At 34.2% G+C, this 5,394-nt stretch overlaps 1 pseudogene; it reads left to right on the top strand.

Moving 5' to 3' along the window:
• The first annotated feature begins 2,283 nt into the window (after window positions 1-2,283).
• LOC105542082 lies at window positions 2,284-3,114 on the top strand (annotated as a pseudogene).
• Window positions 3,115-5,394: the final 2,280 nt, after the last annotated feature.

The raw sequence follows: 5,394 nt of genomic DNA, 5'->3' as shown, positions 1-5,394 counted from the left end.
GAATAAGATAAGCAAAAATAGAGCTAAATACAATAGGTTTTCTTTGTTTTGAGTTTTCCAAATTATGTTAGATGATTGAAAAAAAAAATTGTAACACTACCTGATGTGGTTCTAAATGTCGTGGAAAAATATTCAAGGTAATTATTTTATAAATGGGGGCAGGGTATAGAGGTTAAGTGAATAAGATTTTTATATTTCAACCAAACTGGTAAAATGTTATCACTAGTAGACTGTGATATGTTACGGATATATAATACAGTAATCAGTACAAATCTATACAAAGAAATATACTAAAAAACATAGATGGATCAAAGTGGAATTCTATAGTGTTCAAGAAAATAGCAATGAAAACAGAATAAGCTGAAAACAAAAAATTATATCGTAGACTTAAGCTCTAATATATTAATGTATAAATTCAATGTAAACGATCATAAAATATTAATTAAAAGACAGAAACTGACAGAGTGACTCAAAAAGCATGGCCCAGCTGTCTGCTAACTAAAAAAAACTCACTTCAAATATAATGTTATTGGCAAGTTGGAAGTAAAAAAATTGAAAAAGGTATGATACATTTATCAATCAAAGGAAGACAGAAGTGGCTATATTAATTTCAGATAAAGTAGAAATCAGAATAAAGAAAATTGTCAGACAGAGAGGGACATTATACAATGATGAAAGGATAAATCTAATGAGATATAACAATTCTAAATATATAACAAACAACAAATCTGAAAATATGCAAAGCCAAAACTGATAGCAATTAAAGGAGAAATAGACAAATTCATAAATAGGTGAATATTTCATCTTTCTCTTAATAATTGATAGAACAATTGATAGAAAATTAGCAACAATATAGAAGACTCAACAACACTATCAATCAAAAGAATGAAATCAACATTTATAGAGCACTCCACTCAACAACAGCAGAATAGGTACTCTTTCTAAGTGCCCTTGGAACAGCCATCAAAATAGATTATACTCTGGGTCATGAAACAAACCTCAACACATTTAAAACAACTGAAATCTTGCAAAGTGTGTTCTCCAATCACTATGAAATCAAGCTAGAAATCAATAGCATAAAGATAACATAAAAATCTCCAAGCCCTTGGAAACTAAACAACACAATTATTCTAAATAATCCATGGATCAAAGTCAAAGTCTCAAGAGTAATAAATAATACATTGAACTGAATGAAAATAAAATTATATCATACCACAATTTGTAGGATACAGAGAAATCATTGTTGAGAGGGAAATTTATATTACTAAATCCGAATATTAGAAAAGAGGAAAAGTTTCAAATCAATAATATAAGCTTCCACCTCAAGAACCTAAAAAAGAAGAGTGAACTTAAAACCAAAGCAGGCAAAAAGAAGGAAATAAAAAAATAAAAATGATAAGAATAGAAATCAATGAAATAGAAACAGAAAATAGAAAAAACAATGAAACAAAGACTTGGTTCTTTGAAAAGTTCAATAAAATGGATAAATCTGTAGCAAGAAAAAAAATAACACATTACCAATATCAGGAGATATCACTACAAACCCTGAAGGCATTCCGAGGATAATAAGAGAGTACTATGAACAACTCTACACGCATAAATTTTACAAGAAGATGAAGTGACTCACATTCTTGAAAAATATAAACTATCACGACTCATCCAGTATGAAATAGGTAATTTCAGTAGGCCTGTGGCTGTTAAGAAAATGGAATTCATAATTTTAAAACTCCCATAAAAAACTCTTGGCCTGTATGTTTTCACTAGAGAATTCTACCAAATATTTAAAGAAAAATTAGTACCAATTTTTACATAATCTCTCTGAGAAGATAGAATAGGGACCGCTTTCCAATTTATTTTATGAGGTTGATATTACTTTGATACCAAAACCAAAGACAACACAAAAAAAGTATAGACTCTTGCGAATGTGTGTACAAAAATCCTTAACAAAATATTAGAAAATAGAATTTAGAAAAACATACAAAGAATTATACCAACATGGTCAAATGACCTTTGTTCCAGCAATGCAAGATTGGTTCAATATTCAAAAAGCAATCAATGTAATCCACCATTTTACAAGCTAAATAAGAAAAATATGTTAACATATCAATAGATACAGAGAATCATTTGAGAAAATTCAACACCCATTTATAACAAAACTTATAGAAAAAGTAGAAATAGAGGAAATTTCCTCAACTTAATAAAAAGCATTTATTTTTAAGCCCCTAGAGTTTAAAATTATGCTTAGTTGTGAAAGACTTGCCTTTTGGCTCTCTGACCAGCACCATGGCAGTTGGCAAAAACAAGCGCCTTACGAAAGGGGGCAAAAAGGGAGCCAAGAAGAAAGTGGTTGATCCATTTTCTAAGAAAGATTGGTATGATGTGAAAGCACCTGCTATGTTCAGTATAAGAAATATTGAAAAGACACTCATCACCAGGACCCAAGGAACCAAAATTGCATCTGATGGTCTCAAGGGTCATGTGTTTGAAGTGAGTCTTGCTGATGTGCAGAATGATTAAGTTGCATTTAGAAAATTTAAGCTGATTACTGAAGATGTTCAGGGTAAAAACTGCCTGACTAACTTCCGTGCCATGGATCTTACCTGTAACAAGATGTGTTCCATGGTGAAAAAATGGCAGACAATGATTGAAGCTCATGTTGATGTCAAGACTACCGATGGTTACTTGCTTCATCTGTTCTGTGTTGGTTTTACTAAAAAACGCAACAATTAGATACATAAGACCTCTTATGCTCAGCACCAGTGGGTCCGCCAAATCCGGAAGATGATGATGGAAGTCATGACCCGAGAGGTGCAGACAAATGACTTGAAAGAAGTGGTCAATAAATTGATTCCAGATAGCATTGGGAAAGACACAGAAAAGGCTTGCCAATCTGTTTATCCTCTCCATGAAGTCTTCGTTAGGAAAGTAAAAATGCTGAAGAAGCCCAGGTTTGAATTGGGAAAGCTCATGGAGCTTCATGGTGAAGGCAGTAGTTCTGGAAAAGCCACTAGGGATGAGACAGGTGCTAAAGTTGAACGAGCTGATGGATATGAACCACCAGCCCAATAATCTGTTTAAAGTTCAGACTTCAAATAGTGGCAAATAAGAAGTGCTATTTGTGGAAAAAAAAAAAAAGAAAGAAAGAAAGAAAGAAAGAAAGAAAGACTTAATGCCTGCTCTCTAAAACTGGGGCCATAATAAGGATGTTAACTCACGCCACTTTTATTCCAGGTAGTGCTGAAAGTTCTAGTTATTGCAATGAGACAAGAAAAGGAAAAGACATACAAATTAGAAAGGAACAAATAAAACTGCTCCTGTTTGCAGATGACATAATTGTCTATGCAGAAAATTTCAAGAAATACACAAACAAAATAGATCAAAACTGTTTTGTTTGTAACTAATAAGTGAGTTCAGCGAGGTCACTGAGTACAGATCAACACAAACAAATCAACTGCATTTCTATATATTAGCAGTAAGCACGTTGAAATGGAAATTTAAAATACAATAGCATTTACAATCACTCAAAAAACACAAATGCTTGGATATAAATCTAAGGAAACATGTATATTACTTATATCCTAAAGACTACACAATGATAATGAAAGTTTAGAAAGTTCCAAATAAAGAGAGAGACATACTATGTTCATGGATTGGGAGATTCATCATAGTAAAAGTCAATTCTCCCTAAATTGATATACAGGTTTTTTTGCAATTCCTGTAAAATCTTAGTAAGGATTTTTTTGTGCATACAGACAAAATTATTCTAAAATTTAGCTGGAAGGGCAAAGGAACTAGAATGACTAAGACAATCTTGGAAAAGAAAATAAAGTTGGAGAATCAGTCTACCTAATTTCAAGACTTATTATATAAGAATTCTACAGATTTCAAGGCTGTGTAGTATTGGTGGAGGGGCAGACATATTGATCAATGGGACAGAATAAAGAACTCAAAAACAGACCCAATATGGTCATCTGATATTTGAGAAACATGCAAAGGTAATTCAATGGAAGAAGAATAGCCACTTCAATAAGCAGTGCTGGAACAATGGACACAAAATGAACTTCGACCTATGTCTTACGCCTTATGCAAAAATTAATTCAAAATTAATTATGGACTCACATGTAAAACATAAAACCATAAAACTTTTGTTTAAAAAACAGAATAGGCCTGGTGTGGTGACTCACGCCTGTAATCCTAGCACTTTGGGAGGCCGAGTGGGTGGATCACCAGGTCAGGAATTCAAGACCAGCTTGGCCAAGATGTTGAAACCCCAACTCTACTAAAACCTATAAAAATTAGCCAGACATGGTGGCAGATGCCTGTAATCCCAGCTACTCGGGAGGCTGAAGCAGTAGAATTGCTTGAACCTGGGCGGCAGAGTTTGCAGTGAGCTGAGTTCACACCACTGCACTCCAGTGGGGATAACAGAGTGAGACTCTATCTCAAAAAACAACAAAAACCAAACAAACAAAAAGGATATTGGGAGGTTGAGGTGGGTGGATCACCTGAGGTCAGGAGTTTGAGATCAGCCTGGCCAACATGGTGAAACCCTGTCTCTACCTAAAAAAATAAATAAATAAATAAATAAAATAAATAATTAGTTGGGCGTGGTGATGCGAGCCTGTAATCCCAGCTAATTGGGAGGTTGAGGCAGGAGAATCGCCCGAACCTGGGAGGTGGAGGTTGCAGCGAGCTGAGATTGCACCATTGCGCTCTAGCCTGGGTGATGGAGCGAGATTCTGCCTCAAAAAAACCCACAAAAAGCAGGATAGTTTTTCTTGGTCTAGGGCTAGGTAAAATACTCTTAGACTTCACACCAAAAACTTAATTCATAAAATGAAAGAATAAATTGTGCTTTAAAATTAAAAACGTCTGTTCTGTGACTCTGTTAATAAGAAAAAAAGACAAGTTACAGAGTGAAAGAAAGTATTTATAAGCCACACATCTGACAGGGGGCTAGTATGCAGAATGTATAAAAAACTCTCAAAACTCAACAAGGAAATACATGATTAGAAAATGGACAAAAGACATAAAAAGACATTTCACCAGAGAAGATATACAGATGGCAAAGAAGCACATCAAAGGTGTTCAACTTCATTAGCCTTTAAGGGATGCAAATTAAAACCACGTGAAATAGCACTACTCACTGTCAGAATGGCTGAAATAAAAATTGGTGTCAACACCAAATTCTGATGAGAATCCACAGAAAATGGAGCATTCATATATTGCTGGTGAGAATGTAAAATGGTACAGCCACTCTGGATACAAGCTGGCCATTTCTAAAAAACTAAACATGAAACCACCACCATACAACCTAGCAATTCACTCCTGTGCATTTATCCCAGAGAAACGAAGACCTATATTCCCACAAATCCTGCAAATGAATGATTAGAG

The sequence above is a fragment of the Mandrillus leucophaeus genome, unplaced genomic scaffold, assembly GCF_000951045.1.
Source record: "Mandrillus leucophaeus isolate KB7577 unplaced genomic scaffold, Mleu.le_1.0 Scaffold25, whole genome shotgun sequence".
NCBI classification, from domain to species: Eukaryota; Metazoa; Chordata; class Mammalia; order Primates; family Cercopithecidae; genus Mandrillus; species Mandrillus leucophaeus.
Note: the sequence above shows the minus strand (reverse complement) of the source record. Positions and strands in the feature narration are given on the sequence as shown.